We start from the raw sequence: 19691 nt of genomic DNA on the forward strand, positions 1-19691 counted from the left end.
CAACAAAAGAAGAAAGGGTCTATTAAATTAGTCTATGCCTCAACAGATTTTTTTTCTTTTCCCCATCTTGAACTATATTACTATTGCTGCTTTTTATTTTATTATATTGTTTTATTCCATTTTTTATTGTTAGCCACCCAGAGTAGACTTTGGTCTAGATGGCGGTATAAATTTAATAAATAAATAAATAAAAATAAATGGAAGAATATTAATGGTGGAAGTTTTTAAAGATGGAGAAGAAATATTGTTGGTGAACATTTATGCATCAAACAAAGCGCAAGAAAAATTCTATCAGCAATTGAAGAACCAGAAAATACAAGGACCAGAAAAGAAAATGTGCATCATGAGGGATTTCAGTGCAATAGTTGACAAACAAAAAAAAACACCTTGGTGATAGATGGAAAGGGGAGGGAAAAGAGAAGAAATATGATTCCCAAAGTTTTTCTGGAAGTGGCAGAAGAACTCAACTTAATTGATGTATGGAGAACTAACTACCATCAGGAAAGAGAGTATGCATTTTATTCAAATAGACACAATTCATGGTCAAGAATAGATAACTGCTGGACCTCAGCGGCAGTGACACACCAAGTGGAAGAAATTGAAATACTACTGAATACATATGCAAACCACAACCCAATAATGATGACCTAGGACAAGTTGTAAGAAGAGGAGGTTAGAGACTAAATAGTTACTTATTGAGAGAGGAGGCCTTTTTGATTAAAATAAAAAAGGAATTAGAATTTTTCTTTCAAATTAATAAATCCCAGGATACAGAAATGACAATAATATGAGATGCAGCAAAAGCCTTTTTTGTGGTTTTGCCTTAGAATTTAATGCACAAAGGAAAAGATAAAAAAAAATAAACAATATCAAACAATAACATCTCCGAAGGAAGAAGAAATTGAATTCTTAAAAAATCCTACAGTCAAGTTCCTAAAAAATAAGATAAATATATTGCAACATAAAATCAACTTAGAACAGGAAGAAATGGCCAATAAGTAAGTAAGTAAGTAAGTAAGTAAGTAAGTAAGTAAGTAAGTAAGTAAGTAAAAATAAATAAATAAATAAATAAATAAATAAATAAATAAATAAATAAATTTGCAAGGCAAAATGTTTTTTGAGAATACAGTACTAATAAACCAGAAAGATGGTTAGCATACAGATTTTTTTTTTTAAAAGAGAGAAAACAATTAGTGTAATGCTGGATAAAGAATGATGGAAAACATGCAAACAAAAGGAAATTGAAAAAAATAATTTTAAAATTTCAACCTTTACAAAAAGAAAGAAATTGAGTAGGAGCAACAATGGAACTATTTGGATAAACCCCCGAATTGAAGATTTAGTTCTCAACAATTGGAAGATCTAAATAAAGGAATTACAACAAGTGAAATTGTGGAAGCATGGAAAAAACAGAAAAATGGAAAAGCCCCTGGACCAGAAATGAAAGAAATGCTAAGTCCACATTTCAAAAAATTAGCAGATTATATTGAAACTAGAGGGGAAATCCCAGATTCATGGAAAGAAGCACATATTTCCCTAATACATAAATTAGGGATGGGGGAAAAAATTAAGAACTACGCACCAATCTCTATTTTGAATGTTCATTACAAGATATATACGACCATCTGGGCAAGTAGATTAAAGATACACAAAGACCAGACAGGCTTCATCCCCAAAAGAAATTATCAAATATAAGGTCAATAATAGACATTTTGGAATACTATGAAATACGTCCAGAAAAACAGATGATGTTGATCTTCCTAGATGCAGAAAAAGCTTTGATAATGTCAATTGGGAGTTTATGTTGCTGCAATTGAAGGAGCAGAAGGAACTTTTCTATAAACAATTAAAGCAATATATACTAAATAGAAGGCCAAAAATCAAAGGCCACTCAACTGAAGATCTCCAAATTGAACAAGGCACAAGACAGGGTTACCCCTTTCTCTGTTACTATTTATTCTAACATTAGATATTTTGAATAAATAAGAAGAAATATTGAAATTAGAGGCCTCAGAATCAGGGGAGAAGAATTTAAGCTACAAGCATATGCTGATGATTTGGCAATAATATTAGAAAATCCCCTGGATAGTATGGAAGAATTGTTAAGAACTATCGAAGAATTCAGAGCTGTAGCAGGTCTTAAAATAAACTACCAAAAAATTGAAATTTTTGACTACAAATATAAAAAAAGAGGACATAGAAAAATTGATGATGAAAACTAACTTTGAGGAGGTACAAAAAGTGAAATATTTAGGAGTGATTATCACAAAAAAAAAACCAAGCAAGTTGATGAAAGAAAATTATCAGAGAGACTTGGAGGAATGGAATAAACTACAAATCTCAGTGATGGGAAGAATCTCAATAATAAAGATGTTGATCTTACCAAAACTGCTATTTTTGTTTTAAAACTTGCTAATTTTATTAAACTATTAATACTTTAAGAACCTGGACAGTCTGACCTCAAAATTTGTATGGAAGGCCAAGAAACCAAGAATAAATTTATTTATTTATTTATTTATTTATTTATTTATTTATTTATTTATTTATTTATTTATTTATTGATTTGATTTGATTTGATTTGATTTGATTTGATTTGATTTGATTTGATTTATACCCCACCCATCTGGCTTAAAAGACCAGTCTTAGAACATTGCAAGATTTGAAAGAGAGAGGTGACTTAGGACTGCCAAATTGGCTATTATACTACAAGGCATGTACTATGGTCTGGATGAAAAAGTGGATAACATTAGAAAATCAAAGACTGGTGAAATTGGAAGGTCATGATTTAAAAATGGGTTGGTATGGAAAATTCAAAGAACAGACACATTTTACAGAACATATTGTGAGGAAAGCGTTGGGTCTAGCATGGCAAAAATTTCAAATGCAATCTTATAAGAAAATTCCAATATGGGTACCCCCAGTAGAGGCATTTACATTGAAAGTATTGAACCAGAAGGGAGCTGTACTCACATATAAAGACTTGTTAAGACCAAAATATGAAAGACAAGACCTAGAAAAATTGGGTCTAGCTATAGATTGGTGGTCAAACTGAAACTAGAATCAAGATATAAAAAGGACAAAAACATGGGCTTTTTTTGAGGGGAAAGTTCAGGTGGATGAATTATGGATTTATAAATGGGCACAAAACTTTGGATATAACATTGATATTGATGAATTGACAAAAATGTGGAAAAAATAACTATAAAGTGATTATGTCAGTTAATCTTAGAGAAAACATCCTTAAAATGTTTCATAGATGGCATTTTACTCCTGTAAGATCGGCAAAAATGTCAGAAGGGATCAGTAATGTTTGCTGGAAATGTAAAAAAAAAAAAAAATCCAGGGACTTATTAACATGTATAGTGGTCTTGGAAAAAAGAAAAAGAAAAATGTCACAGGTTTGGGAAATGTCAAAAGAGATTGTTCAGAACAAATTAAGTTTTAAAAATGAAATTTTATTATTGAATATAATGCCAGAAATTATTAATAAGAAAATAAAATATAGTCTACTGAATATATTTACTGCAGCTAGGTTACTCTGGGCCCAAAAATGGAAGAATGGAGAAACACCAATGATGGATGACTTATTAAAGAAGCTATTGGACATTGCAGAACTAGATATGCTTTCAGAGACACTATGGAATCAACCGAGACACTTTGTAAAGGAAAGCTGGAAGCTGATATATAACTGGGCCCAGGAAAAGACAGGAATTTAGGGGAAGAATTAGTTTACAGTGGATCAGTGCTTACTAGAATCCTTTGAGAATTCAGATGACCAGACAATGGTGAAATCTCTGATCTATAGGTGTAGTATGGATGTTTAGTTTGATGTTTTCTTGTTATTATTGTTAGGATTTAGTTTTTGATATGTTGGTATATACGAATAAAAATAATAATTTTCAAAAAGCACTACTCTTAGAAAATATAGGAAGATTGGTTTTGATTGATTTTTTAATATTGAACTGAGATCTGAAATAGTAGAGTGCATGATGCCACCTAAGTATTCGACCACCTTCTCCCTCTGTTCTTTGCAGCAGCCGGGTCTATGTTGTCTCAGATATTTTAGGGCACCTCCTTGCCAGTCCTACTAGTGGAGGATCATTTCTTCTGGATAGCTCAGTGGTTTAGGTCTCTGGCTGCAAAGTCAGAGATTGGGAGTTTGATTCCTCACAGTACCTCCTTGACAAGGGCTGGACTCGATCCAGAGGGTCCAGTCCAGTTCTGCAGTTCTAAGATGATTATTATAGATGATTATTTCCCCACCCTCTGGCCTAGAGATGCACAGTTTACAATCTGGGGGTACATGCAGCCCCTCAAGAAATTCAGTGAAGACCTCTATGGGTGCCTCAAGCCCCCCACCATCAGATGTCCCCTGTTCCTACTGGGAGTGAAAAAAGAGAGAGCTGTCTTTAAGAACAATTCATGAGAGTCCCATTTACTGGGGGTGGTGGGAGGGCACAGGAGCCCAGCCCAGGCTCCACACCTCATTACTGAGAGGTAAAAAAATTGAGGAGAAACTGTACTTCAGTGTGTACTTTAGTATCAGTGTGTGTGCTTGTCCTGGACCCTCCAAATAACATTTGAGTCTTGGGAGGGAAAGAGCCTTTTCTTTGCATTCTCCTTCCCTGCCACCAGGGAATCCCACACAGATTGCTATGTTGGGGGAAGGGGTGGAGCAGAAAAGGATCTCCAGGATATTCACACTTCCCACCCAGCATTATATATGGCTCTTGGGGTTTAAAAGGTTGTGTGCCCCTGCTGTAGATGGAAGAATGGAGACCTTCCACTTCCCAACAGCATCTGTCTTGTGTAATCTTGTCCTTCCAAGAATGGGAGGTTTGTTTAATTTTTTTTCCACCGCTGTCCCCCCCCCCCCCAATTATCAATTTAAAATGATAAATTAGCTTGTTGAGACCTTGAGTATATGCTGCTATTTTGAGTTTCATGTCTTCATGCCCCTGGCAAGATGTTTCGGGAATTTTAGTTGCTATTTCCTACATCTGTTAATAGAAGCTTTGTTTTTGGAACACATTCCACTGATGCAAGCTCTGTCATTTTTTCTGTTTCTTTAAGGCTCCAGAAACATTTTATTGCTATTGTAAGCTACTAAGATTCCATTGGCCAAACTATTCAGTAAAGAAGCTAAATTGCAAAAGCACCGGAAATGTATGTATGTATGTTTCTACTTGATAAATATCACCCACCAGCAGCCCTTGTAGAATGCAGAGATCACCATCCAAGTACTCTATATACTGGAGGGGGAAAACAAAATCTGTGGACACTGCAGCAACCATTTGCATTTCTGAAGAAGTTTGTGCCTGGCTCATCTAACAATATTTGTAAGCTGAAAAGAGAATGGTTCAGACAAAACTATATTGGTTTTGATATAATGCATATGTGATACGATTTCTAGGTACACTTGGGCCCTCTACCAAGCCCATACATAGAGAAGCAGTTTGGATGCTGGAAAACATTCTGTATGAAACAGCCCAAAGATAATCCACATTGCAAATTCTGATCTCAGTGTTTGTAATGGTTCCTTTTGTCATTTTCAGCAACAATCTGTGCATGCATCGAGGCACAATTTTTAACTGTTACAGTTCATGCGCATTGCCCCTGAGAAGCAGTACCTGTAACCACTGAACCTTCCATTACATCTTGGTGGGTAATGTCCGACCCTCCGTAGGCTGTTGAGCTGCAGTTCCCATCACCTGTATGTGTGATAGAAGTTGTGGCCCAACAATGTCTGGACAACCACACTCTCCCAATGCCAAGGCTCAGGAGTGGTTAAGTTAGGGTGCTTCAGGTGTTGTGATACTGCATTTCCAATCATCCATCACTGTTCATTACATGGGAATAAGGAGGATTGCAGTCTGGCAACACTTGGAGATTTCTTGCCTAATCTCCCACTCTGATTTCAGAATTTCTTCTTCTTCTAATCAGGTATATTCACATGTGTGCTCAGCATGAAGCACTCACTATTATTCTTTAATAAGAATGGACTGGCCAGTAGTAGAGCCAGTGCCAGCTGATGGCCATCAGGACTGGTGGGGCAGAGTGGCCAAAAACAAACACCCAGAGAAGAATGTCTGTGAGAGATAACTGGACATATTGAAACGGCATGTTAGAAGATAGGGACTTAAGGACATTAACACGCACATGCCTCTGTGTAATCAGTGGGATATCCAGATGTTATGAGAACCACTGGGTTCAACCAGAAGTAGTATTAAATACCATTTTGCAAGTGGTATTCGGTCATGGCTGCCTCTGGCCCAATTCATCCTCCAAAACAGGACTGGCTGCAGAGTTTTTAACTGGGAAGATGAATTTGGGGCTTGTCATGATCACAGAGATATTTCTGTGAGTAATTTCCCTGCTGGCTTAATTCTGCTTAGCAAGAGTCGCCTTATGTCTTCCCACAACACACACATTAAATACAAGGCCTTATAAGACAGGTAGCAAGACTCCTTTCTACTGCTCTCTCAGACCATTCTTTGGTCTGCTTGGAAATTAAACAACACATCCTAAATTTCTTGCACATTCACTATATACAATTAAGAACCAGGAAGCCCTTGTAGACCTATAGCAGTGGTAGTGAACCTTTTTGGGCTTGAATGCCCAAACTGGAAAAAAAACCAGTGGGTGGTGTGTTGCGGCGGCAGTGGAAGGGGGAATCCAGGCATGGAGGTGCCTCGAGACTCCATTCTGGATCCGCTGCCAGCGCCAGCTGCTCTGGATCCGCCTACCGAAGCACCAGCACCACGGCTGCAACCGCCTTCTCAGGTTTGGCTACATGGAGGGGGAGTAGCAATCTAACGACTTATGGCTCATGTGCCGGCAGAAAGGGCTACGTATGGCAGCTGTGGCACATGTGCTATAGGTTTGCCATTGCTGACCTATAGTATTAAGCATCAGCATCATCACGGTTGGGATATCTGGATACTTGGACGCTGTCCTAAAGCCATATGACACCAATGCACCTAGCTATGTAAGAGACACTACAGACTTTCTGGGGAAACTGCAATCCATTCTCAATTTCCCTGACAATACTATCTTAGCTAAAATGGATATAAAAACTCTCCACACTAACATCTCAGAGACAGACTATAGACTTCCAGGAATACCATTCAAAATAACAAAGCCCACCTAGTCGTTACCTTCTGCAAGTTTCAACTATTTCACCTTTGAAAACAACCCCTAGATCCAGATTAACAGAACTGGCATGGATACTTGTATGGCACCACAATATGCAAATATATTCATAGCTGACCTGGAACAATGCCTGCTTATGTATTGTACCCAAAATCCAGTCCTCTGTCTGAGATACATTGGTGACATTTTTATTATTTGGACCCAAGGGGGGTGGTGGAACCTGGACAAATTCCACTGAGACGGCAATAATTTTAATCCTAACATCAACCTCAGGCTGGGCCAGTCTACCCAACAGATGTGCTTTCTGGACACCACTGTAAAGCTACAACATCGACATCTTAGCACCAAAAGCAAAGCAAAAGCAAAAGTGTGCTTGTATACCGCCCCATGTCACTTAAAGCTCTCTCTGGGTGATTTAAAAGTTAATTATGCAGGCTACTCATTGCCCCCACCCCTGCAACAACCTGGGTACTCATTTTACTGATCTCAGAAAGACAAAAGGCTGAGTCAACCTTGATCCGGATACCTGGGATTGAACCTCATGTTGTGAACACATTTTTGGCTGCAGTGCAGCAGTTTAACCACTGCACCATGAGACACCACTCTGTATTGAAAGCACACAGACCAATATACATAATTTCATGCCTCCAGCTTCCAACCTGGGCACACCACAAAATTTATTTATTGTCTACAGCTAAGCCCTTAGATGTAACTGTATTTGCTCAGACTCATAAGACAGAAACTCCAGACTCAAGGATCTACAAATGGCATTTCTCAGACTACAGTACCCATTCAATGTGATTAAAGAACAAAGTAACTAGGTAACACTGCTCAAGAAGTAACCTACGGCAAGACAGAGCCAGAAAAGAAAATAACTGAACACAACTAGTTGTCACCTTCAGTTTTGATTGCGACCACTCACACCAAAAATGAACAATCTTCAACCCATTCTTGACAAGAATACTTCATTCTCCCAAGTTTACTTACAGGAAGCCTCCCAATCTCAACTGTTGACACACAACAGACTACACAGCACTGATGCAGAGATGAGAACTAAACCCTGCTACAAGCATAGATGTCTGCTCCGTCCCCACATCTACTCTAACAATATAATATACAGACCCCAATAATGTCACACACAACATCAGTGGCTTCTTTTCTTCTCCCTCTGCTAATGTGATCTGTGCCATTCTTTGTTGGTGTCCTTCTGCGCTCTATGTAGGACTGACAGGATAGTCACTACCCAGAAAAATGTATGGATATAAATAAATCAGGAATGGCAATACACCATTACTTTGTAGACTTTCTCTAATGTTTCAGTGTCTTAATTTTGTGTTGTTTGATTTTAAATTACTTTAAATGTCTTAATTTTTTATACGTTTTGTAACCCATGTAACCCATCTTATGATATAGGGTGGGCTATAAATGTTTAAACAAATGAACACACAAAAATTTTTTCAGAACACTTCTGTCTACCTCTGTATACTCTTTGAATGACCTGAAAGTCACTGTTTTGTGGGAGGGGGAGGGAAACAGTATAAAATGGTACTAGAAAGAAAAATGTCTGAGATAAGGTACACACAGATGCTGGAGGCTGATTTAAAAGGCCTGAATATTGATCAAAGGTTCTTCAATCATTATCAAGTGAGACATCCTACATTGATTCCTACACCTTGTCATTTGTGTCAAGTATGTTGTTGTTACCTTGTAGACTGATAATTAATATTATTTACAGCCTGATAGCCTATTCTGTTACTAACGAACTGGTATCACTTCATTATCTGTATCATGAATTGGTCAAAGACCCATGTATAAATATAATCTCAACTCTTACGTTTGAGAAAAGGGATGATTCACGAAATCTCACATCACGGCACGTGCCACAACATTTTTGTCTGTTCGTGTTTTTGTCTGTGTTAAGCTAATGGACCAGCCATTGCTGAGTAAACCACGTGCCTTGCATTTGGAAGTGCCTATGTTAAGAACATAGGTTCTGTTATACCAAACAAAATGTTCCTCTCAAGTGTTCTTTCTCTCCCCACATCAAATAATATAAAAGCGTCCTGCTCCAGGCAGTTTTTGTTCATGAGGTACAGAAGTGAAATAAATCAAGCCAAATGTTGCTTCACCTCCTTTTCCTACCTGAATAAAGCTGCAGAACAACAACTCCAAGCATCAGTCCAAAGCTGAAAACAAAGCAGCAGCCGCAGCTTCACGAGCCAGCCAGGAGCGTAAGTAGGTCAATGGCTGAGGTGGAGCTTCACTGGAGTCCCTGGTAGGTCTCTTTTCTTTTAAGAATCCCGTTAACTGGACTTGCACATTTTCAAGGTAAGTGAGATATTAAAGAATGGTTTTGCCAGTTTCACTCCCCCAGTGAGTTTTCATGGCTGAACAGTGATTTGAACCTAGGCCTCCCAAATTCTAGTCCGTTATTCTATCTATTATACCACATTGGGTACATGACTTCTTTATGATCTGAGAAATTTCAACTCTAAACCTTCTTGCAAATTTCAGAAGAACAACCTGGTGTGTGTGCCAGTGATTCTATAGAGCAGTGTTCCTCAACCTTGGGCCTCCAGATGTTCTTAGACTTCAACTCCCAGAAATCCTGACCAGCAGAGGTGGTGGTGAAAGCTTCTGGGAGTTGTAGTCCAAGAACATCTGGAGGCCCAAGGTTGGGGACCACTGCTATAGAGAGAGGAGAGCTGGCTCTTGAGTTCGAGAAAGAGAAGTCTGACACATTGACTAATAGATAAGGTAATAGCCAAGAACACCCCATGGACTGGCTGTAAATAAGATTGCAGGTAGGGGTAGGCAGGCTGGGGTAATTTGAACTCTTGCCCTAATAGACTAGCCATTGCTGAGTAGACCAGATTCCTTGCATTCAGAAGAACCTAGATCCAGTCCCTAGTATGGTGGTAAAAAAAATCCTGTCTCAAATCCTGAATTGTTGTTTTCAGTCAGAGGAGACAATGCAGAACAAAGTAAACAAATTCTCTGATTCATTATAAGGCACTTTCATATGTTCTAAAGACAATTCAGGGCCTTCTGTCAGATGAAGTAGCCCACTTATCCAGCCAGGAAAATCCTCTGTTTTTCCTAATCAGGATCTAAGTCTTACACTGTTACTGTTTGATAGCTCCCTCTTTCTTGGATACATCTTTAGGCCCATTTCAGATGCTTCTGAAAGGGCAAGCAGCTGCAATTTCTTCTGTTCTATCTCTACACCACATTCTGCACAACAGTTGTAGCTGCATGATACACAGAAGAATGTGCAAATATTTCCCCATGAAATGCCATTCAGATAAGCAAATCCTCAACGCAAATACACTTTGGAAACTGTCAGAACTGTCAGAATTTAAAATGGTTGTTATAAATTACATCAGACTGCAGTTGTTATTATTCTCTTGGAGCAGATTATAGAGCAATATAAACTCAGAAGTGTGCACAGGTGAAAGTAAATATTAGGTTTCCTCCTAGTTATAACTGTGGTACAGCATACAAGTGAACACCCAAAACTGGGGAAGAAGCAGAATATAAACTGCTTCTCTGCCTTTGTAGTTCCACGACCTTCCCTTTTTTCAAAGACGTGAGCATGAAAGACACCTTCCTCCACACATACAGAGTTAATAAAAGAAAAAAAAATTAAAAAGTGACTGATTTACTTTAAACTTTATGCAGAAATTGGAGTGGAAAGGATACATTCGCAGAATAAATTGTAATATTCTTCTAAAGTCAACCTGGTATTCAGAACTTGGGAAATGTAATTCTTTCAATTAGAACTCACAGAATTCCCCAGTCATTTTTGCTCCTTTTGCTTTGAAACATTGGGATCAATGGGCTGCTGGATGCATGCAGGCAAGGGCCAGACATCTCTAGATTATAAGAAAGCGAATTGCAGCATGCCTGGCACAGTGCCCATAATATGACTGGCAACAGAGACACATGGTAACAGTGGAAGCTGTTTTGTCCATCTAAAGAGGTAATGACTACTATGATCTGCAATGGTTCTCCGGCATCTCACACATTAGCGGAGCACGCGTTCCAGGTCAGAACCCAGAGACAGATTCTGTGCAGCCTCAAGATTCCTTCCTTCCAGACTCTTAATGACATTTTCCACATACATTGAAAAACATGCAGGTAACATGTTTGCAGAGCAAGGGTTTGGAAACTGGAAGATAGCCTTCTAGTCTGCAGAAAACCTAGAGAATCTGTTGTAAAAACCCTGACAATTGGTTTGTGTTTGGGGGAGAAGTAGTCAACTGATGGCAAGAGGACTCAGGTTCTGGGATTTTGAATGGTAATGAGCACAAGAGAGTGTCCTGTAGACCAGTGATGGTGAATCTTTTTGATCCCGAGTTCCCAAACTGAAAAACAAACAAACAAACAAACCCAGCAGGCAGTGGGTAGTGGCAGTGGCGGAAGCAGAAGTGGTGGCAGAAGGGGGAACCCCGGGCACGGGAAACCCCCCTCCAGTCGTGCCCAACCCCGCCACTGCCTATAGCTCAGCCGGCGCACTGGTGCCAGTTGCTCTAGATCCTGGCCCACCACCTTTTGGGGCACTAGCATCACGGCTGCAGCCGCCAACTCAAGTTTGGCTGCCAGTGGCACTATCCAGAAACTTATGGCTCGTGTGCCCACAGAGAGGGTTCTGGATGCCAGCTGTGGCACATGTGCTATAAGTTTGCCATCGCTGCTTTAAACCATCTTGACTGCTGCCCTTGGTGTCATCAACATTCTGGCTGCCCTTTACTATATAAAGATTGGCATCCTTTCTTCCTTGTGGCAACTGGGGGCAAGAGGATCAATATTGTGCAAAAATATCGGAGCATTTCCTGCTGTTATGAGTAATGGATGCGGAAATCACAATATCCCATATTCATAAACTAGAGGGTTCTTTTTTTCTTTTTTTTTAATGAATTGAATATCTGAGGAAAGGCTCAGAAGGGACTTAAGTATGAGTTGTAAGTCTAATCTTAGCTCTCATGCCTTGATGTAGCCACTAGACCATCAAACCCCTTGAGCCAAATTTCAATCATAGAGCTTGCAAGAGTTGCCTTTGGGACTACACCATCTAGAATCCTCTCAGCTAAGTAACTTTTCTGACTTCTGACCAGATGTACAATGGCCAGAAGATGGCAGTGCTGGTTCACTTTATGGATGAGTTTCTCTCATTTCCTATATCCTATTCCTGCTAATTTCTGTCTCCCATTCTCCCCCCATGTTTGCTCTAGTTAACTAGATGCACCATGTATGCCACTGACACTAGAGACAAAAGCAGACTAAGATGGTCCCATCAGCCGTGTCATTGCTGCTTCTCTGCCCCCAAGAAAACATTCTTCCTCCTCTTATTCGCTGGTTCCCTCTACACCCCATAGCCCCTAGTGGCTGGAGAACATACCAGTTGGCTCTCACTTTTCTAGCAGTTAATGTGCCCCTGATGAGACATTTGAGATATTCTCTGTGTGGCGTGCATTTGCAGTGTATCACTTCCTGTTCCTGATAGCAATTGAACAAAGTATGCATCACCATGTTTATTCATCTCCCATCGGCCACAAAGCAAAGAGGGTGATTTAATGAAACCCATAAAGAAATGTAATGTAAATGTGGAATAACAGATGTGAACCACTGGTGCTTCCTTGCATGAGCAAAGGGCGTCATCTTACTTTGCTCTCTCCCCTCATCTTCACTTTGGGATTGTGGGCCTGTTATTATGAATGTCATTATGTAGCTTGGATGATGGTTAGATACTCAGATAACTAGATGTAATTGGATATGTAGGAGTGTAACCTGTGAATGAACACAACAGGAAGCTATAAAACTGTGAAATAGTGTTCTTCATAAGAGGAATAATCTATTCAAGAGCCATTGTGGATTAGACTAGAACTTGGATTGGGGAAAATCTAGGGATGCATCCCTGGCATGGAGCATGCTAAGCACCCTTAGATAAGGCACTGGCTCGCTGCCTATTGCACCCTGGCATGAAATGGGTTGCTTCCCTATATGCCTCCCTAAGCAACTAAGACTATGGGGAGGATACAATATTGATGACAACTGTGCATATCACTAAGATTAAACCAAATGCTTTGCAGTTCTTCATGTGTTTTACCTAACAGTGTTGCAGTATAAACAATGGCAGAACGTTTTTGTGGCCCTCTAGAGAATTTGAATGATAGCTCCCACAGTTCCTTACCATTGGCCATCTTGGCTAAGGCTTTTGAGAGTTAACATTCAAAACTGGTGGATCAACATTCTGTGCTTCTATGCTATAAAATTATGTGTGTTATGTGTGGAGATCAGCATGAATTAAAAAATGAACCACCCAATTTATTGAAAAATTGCTAATTTGTTGATTCATATGAATCAATGCCCCAGACAAATACAAAGCAGTTATTGTTTAGTGATTTTTGATTCAACAATTCATTTGGCTATAAAACTGCCCCCCTCCAGAACCTAGAAACACCAATATCAATGAGAAGCTTCTACTGACTGTCCTCTACAATCTCTCCAAGTTTAACAAGGATTGGGTTTCAGATATCTAAGTTATACGCCAACAAAGTGGATACACCCTCAGGAAAGTCCCCCCCCCCGGCACTCAGACACCAAAATCACAGAGATGCTTCTACTGACTGTCCTGTACAATCCCTCCAAGTTTGGTGAAAATTGAGTTTCCCCAAAGTTGGAGGGATTGTACAGGACAGTCAGTAGAAGCATCTCTGTGATTTTGGTGTCCGAGTGCCTGGGGGAACTTTCCTAGGGGGCCGTCTTTGCCAGACATCTGAAAACCAATCTTCACCAAACTTGGAGAGATTGTAGAGGAGAGCCAGGGGAAGTTTCCCTGCAATGTTGGTGTCTCTAGGTTCTGGAGGGGGCAGTTTTATAACCAAATGAATTGCTGAATCAAAAATCACAAAAAAATATCATTCATTCGTATTTGCCCGGGGCATCCTTTCTTGTCAGTGTATAACTCAGAAGCCCAAAACCGTAACTTCACCAAACTTGCATGGCTTGTAGAGAGGGATCAGAGGAAACTTCCATGCATATTTGGTGTCTCTAGGTGCTGGGAGGCATTTTATAGGGTGTTAAAGTCAAAAACAAATAGAACAATTGAGTCATCAATTCATCAGAAAAATTGTAAATTTATAATTCATCGACCTTGATGAATCACGAATCAAAATAAATCACTATTTTTCTGCTTTGTGCCCATCTCTAGTTATATGTTGTCAAGTGGCATCCGACTTACAGCCACCCCATCAGGGTTTGCAAGGTAAGTGGAATATTTAAGTTGTGGCTTTAACCACGCCACTCATATCCCAAAGTTTCAATGGCTGAGTAAGGATTTGAATGCACATCTCCTGAATTATAATCTGCCACTCTATCCACTACACCATGCTGGATACCCAAATGCAAACACCCAAACAGGAACCTGAACTCTGGACTCTCAGATTATAAGTCTGATTCTCTTCTGACTGAACTATCTGGGAATGCTACAAAATTAATGGCTCTTATTCTCATTTCACAGAAGAAAGAATAAGAAGAAAGGCTGAAGGAGATGTGATATAGTCAAGATTTTTTTTAAATGGTCCCATTCACCAGATGGAGTGATGTGGGTTTTCCTTTTGCTTTCACTAACAATAAAAGAGGTTTGTTGGTGGAGGCGTGGCATTCATTGAAACCTTCCACCTCCTTCAGCTTACTTCCCCTCAGTGTATTTTGTTCCAGCCATTTCCCTTCATTCTGTGCCTACTTCTGCAGTTATAGCTGAAAAGAAGAACAGTGCCCGAGATGGCAAAGAGGTAAAGTATATAGGGTGGGAAGGTTGAGAACCTTTCTCTTGTATGTTCCTATGTGCCTTTCGCTCAGACTTTCTGTTTGTCAGATCTGGGGAAAGCTGCTTTTTTGACATAATTCTCAATATCTTCCAGCCAGCAGGCTTATTTAAAAGTACAAGGAAGAACTGCACTTGCTGAGAGCAACAGACCAATTTGTACTTGCTCACTGCATCCGGAAGCTCGTCTCTGCATGGAATTCTTCTGCCAAATGAATCTGCTTCCTTTCATTATTCAGCATATTAACTCAAGGTTATGCCCCTACAGACATATGAAGGATGTGACCATTGACTGTCAGTCACAGACAGGCAAAGAAGTAGAATGAATTGGATTTCAGCCTCGTAAGTGTAAGGTTACTGGTCACAGAGCACTTAAGAGGGCATGTTTTTAATGGCATTCAGGCGACTGAGGGTACAGTCAGCACTGCAGGAATTACAGGACAAGAGAGGATAAGCGCAAAAGCTTTATGAAACAATTATGCAGTGTTGGGCTATATCACATTAACCAGGCAATGTGGATGCCCTGTGAAATTTCAGAGAGGAGAGTTTTAAGTGCCCTCCCAAAAGCATTTTGCAGCCCCAGCTCTCTTCTGCCCACTCTTTCCTTGGGGGGTAAAGCGGGGGAAGGAATTACAAGTGTCTGAAGCCTGCAAGAAAGCGGATTCATTTTAAATATGTTCCATTCCCTGCACAATCTGTCCAAGAAACATCGTACTTGCTGGTCATGTTAAAATGGCCAAAAGGCTCTTCTGACCTCTTCTGCCGCCTAGTGGTTTGAGACGAGGGTGGGGTGCCAGAAGCATGGTGCAAGCTTGCCATTTTAGAAGCGCAATCCCATCCAAACCAGGTTGTGTTCTTACTTCAGCTTTGACAGAAAATGCCCAGCCACTTTTCTGATTTTGTTCAAAAGTGATACTAGACTACTTAGGACGAGATGATGGCCATGAGAGACAAACTGAATGTCTTCCATCTATTGATAAGCCTGCAGACCAAGTAGCCCATAAATCCAGATGATCTCCTCCAATGCCTTTTATACAGAAATTAAACAAACCCATCAGAAACAAAGTGCAACCTTGTGGCTTCCCTTATGTCAAACATCACAAGATGCAAGAGCAGTTACCCAGTATCTGTTTATGAGGTGTCTTTTAGCAGGAAGGACCAGAGCCTCCACAACATGTATTGAAATTTGGTAGGGTTAGCATGGGTGATGATTATGAATGATGCTGAGATATCCATACCATGCATTATAGAATCATAGAATAATTGCATTGGAAGGGGCCTTTAAGTCCATCAGTTTCAGCACCTTGCTCAATGCAGAAATCCCAATTTAATTTTCTCTTAAATTTTTTTTATTGATTCCTTTGCTATACTGCTCTAATGGGAATCTTTCCTGATATTTAGCCTAAATCTGGCTTCCTTTAACTTGAGCTCATCACTGCGTGCCCTGGACTTTGGTATGATTGAGAACAGATCCTGCCCCTCCTCTATATGACTACCTTTCAAGTATTTGAAACTGCTATCATATCTCCCCTCCATCTTCTTTTCGCAAGGCTAAGCATGTCCAGTGCTTTCAGTCTTTCCTCATAGGGCCTGGTTTCCAGTCCACTGATCATCTTTGTTGCCCTCCTCTGAACTTATTCCGGTTTGTTGGCATCCTTCTTAAAAAGGGTTGTCCAGGACTGGACATAGTATTCTAGATGAGGCCTAACTACTGACATTTAGTATAGCCGTGTCCGACTCTAGGGCGCAATGCTCATCCCCATTTCCAAGCCATAGAGCCTGTGTTTATCGGAAGACAGTTTCCATGGTCATGTGGCCAGTGCAACTAGGAACACTGTTACCTTCCCACTACAGTGGTACCTATTTATTTATTTATTTATTTATTTATTTATTTAATTTATATGCCGCCCACACTACCCAAAGGTCTCTGGGCGGCTTACAGCATTTAAAATACAATAAAGTTATGTAGCAATTAAAATACAATTAAAATATATATAAAATTGCCATCGGACCCACAGCTAATATTATTTCAGTTAAAAGCCTTCTGGAACAGGAAGGTTTTGACCTGGCGCCGAAATGTCATCAGTGTCGGCGCCAGACGAATCTCAGTCGGGAGGGCATTCCATAGTCTGGGGGCAGCTGCCGAAAAGGCCCTTTGTCTACAAGCCGTCCCTCTTACCTCCTTGAGGGACGGCTCTTTCAAAAGGGCCCCCTGGCTAGATCTTAACTGCCGGGTAGGCTCATATGGAAGGAGGCGGTCCTTCAGGTATCCAGGGCCCAAGCCGTTTATCTATTTATCTACTCGCACTTACATGCTTTCAAACTGCTAGGCTGGCAGGAGACAAGTGACAGGAGCTCACTCTGTCACATGGATTCGATCTTACGACTGCAGGTCTTCTGCCCTTGCAGCACAGAGGCTTCTGCTGTTTAACCCACAGCGCCACCACGCCTTAGTGCTGAATAGAGAGGGACTATTACTTCACAGGATTTGCAGACTATACTTCTGTTAATGCAGCCTAAAATAGCATTTGCCTTTTTTGGCAACCACATCACACTATTGGCATATGTTAGTTTGACAGTGACCAATGTCAACAGGGTGGGTCATCTCATGTCAGTCCTCCCTATCATCGGGCCATGAAGAGCCCTACTATTTTCATCCACTTATGTAAAGGGAGGATGTGTTCAATTTTGCTGTGCAGGACAACACCAGTCCTCTTAAGCTCCTCATGCTTGAAGGTGAGATCCTTGCAACTGAACAGTAATTCAATGAATTCCATTCCAAAATAAATGAAGAAAAACATTCATCCATTTCACAAAAGTTCAGGAAAACTTGCATCTGCTTCTAAATGCATTAAAAGAAAGAATTGTATTGCTTGAAAGAAAGTTCCATGTGGAAATCAATGAAAATCACATCCCAGCGCCATACTGGCTTCTTTATTTACTATTCATTACTATACATCAAGCTGGCAAGTTAGACTAGAAAGCCTGACCTGTTTGACCTGAGATGGAAATTTTTTACATTCTGGATGGCTTTGCTGTACAATGCAGCCATATTTCTATATTGCAGGTTGTCGACCATTCCCTAAAATTTTCAGTTGATTGAACATAGTTTTTCAAACATTATAGTGCTCCAGGGCCATATTATCACATATTGTGCTAGTGGGCTGCGAAACCAGGTGTAATGAAGCTCAGCCAGTAGAGTGAGAATTTTTCCTAACTACCACTTTCCTGAAAAGCTGAAAGAACACTGTGTGTTTCATCCAAAGGGGACAGGGAATTGAAAGGGGACAACTTTATGTGGTCTTAAAAATTGGTAATCTATATGTGTCATGTTTTTCCCTTTCACTCATTTTATACCTGTGTTCTTCCCCCGGGCCCAGATATGTTTACCTGATCCCACAAAGGCTTAGGATATTCAGTCACTTGCCTTTATTTATTACTACCAGTGTGTTACAGCCATCTGCAGGGAGAACTAACCATTATGTTAAATGTGTATGTTTTTTAAAAATGCAAATAACGTCAGCTAGGTTGGTGTTTGTACTGGAAGAAAATGCCCCATTGGCACCGATAGAATGGTGGAAAAGGTGACTTCTGAGCTCCTGGAGATTCCATGCTGAAGAACTTTAAAAGCATGATAATAGAGAAAAATTTCACCAAAGGCTTCAGCTGCCCTACTGTATTCTCTGTAACCATAAGGAGTACAAATTTGCTTTTTAAATGTATAGACTGTGCGTGCTGTGCCTTTCCCCCAATGAAACTGAATTATGTGCTCAAAAGAGTGTTGTCTCGTATTTATGTACCAACATGGGCAACTATGCTACAGCTTTGTTGTGCCATTTTCTGAAAGAGGAAAGGAGAAAGCATGCATGGCTCTGCAGAAAGTTGCCCCTAATGAGCTAGACTGAATGGAACACAAACATTCCGAAAACGTTTCTGCTGACTGCACTGGTTGCACTCACTAATCTATCTCAAAGGTCTTTCCAGCCCCCCCCTCCACCCAACTACGTGAACTGAAAACATACCTATGTAATACATCAACGTCTTTCTTTGAATGATTGAGAAGTTTTGCATCACTTTCATCTCGTTAAGGTATTTATGTCAAGGTAGGATCTGCACTTGAGCCTACCTTGAGGGGGTAATTGTGTGTTGCTAATGTAATGGCTGGAGCTGGTGATCCAAATGGAGGTGTATGAAAGGTCACTGTGCACAATGCAAGGACAGATGGAGGAAAGGGGGAGAAAGCAGGGGAAGGCAATTTCAGACTTTGGTAAAAGAAGGAACAACATCTGGAATGCTAAAACTGCTTACCACCTATAATCTCCTAACAGTTAGCAATTACAAGCATACAGAATCGCTGGAATGTGTGGACAGAAATCCTTTGGAGCTTTTTTTTAAAAAAAACCTCTTTACAACATCCCATTGAATTCAATAGGTTTTACACATATGCAAGTATGGACAGGACTGCAGCCTCACCTGTAGCTCAGAATTTTAAGATATTGTGCAGCTATTTTGTTTTTCTCCCATAATTCTGAGCATTTTCTCTGCTCAGAAGAAAAAGGAAAGAAACAAAACTAAGCAGATGAATGCTGCAAACGGAAGATAACACTGATCCTATCTAGACTCCCTCTCTGTGCAAACCTCAGTGAATTTTGGATTTGAGAGCATGGCAGAAGTGCAGTCTAGAAGTGCCTCTAGATGCACTTGCCGGAGA

Source organism: Pogona vitticeps, chromosome 1, assembly GCF_051106095.1.
Source record: "Pogona vitticeps strain Pit_001003342236 chromosome 1, PviZW2.1, whole genome shotgun sequence".
Classification (NCBI taxonomy): domain Eukaryota; kingdom Metazoa; phylum Chordata; class Lepidosauria; order Squamata; family Agamidae; genus Pogona; species Pogona vitticeps.